Here is a 234-nt window from a genome sequence, read left to right on the forward strand (position 1 = left end):
TGTTTGTTACTGTTCCACAGTCATCACTGCTAGTTTTGTGTTTATTTTTCTTTCTAATTCTTTTATTTTTGCTTCTGATGAAGAAGAAGATATGTTGTGATGAAAAGAAAAGATATTGTGATAAAAAAAATAACAAATAATATTTAATCTGAAGAACAATTTTAAAATTATGTTAAATTTTAAAAATAATTTTATATACAAAAAAATTAAAAACAAAAAAAACTTTCGATCTAT

Source organism: Arachis ipaensis, chromosome B08 (genome assembly GCF_000816755.2).
Source record: "Arachis ipaensis cultivar K30076 chromosome B08, Araip1.1, whole genome shotgun sequence".
In the NCBI taxonomy this organism is placed as follows: domain Eukaryota; kingdom Viridiplantae; phylum Streptophyta; class Magnoliopsida; order Fabales; family Fabaceae; genus Arachis; species Arachis ipaensis.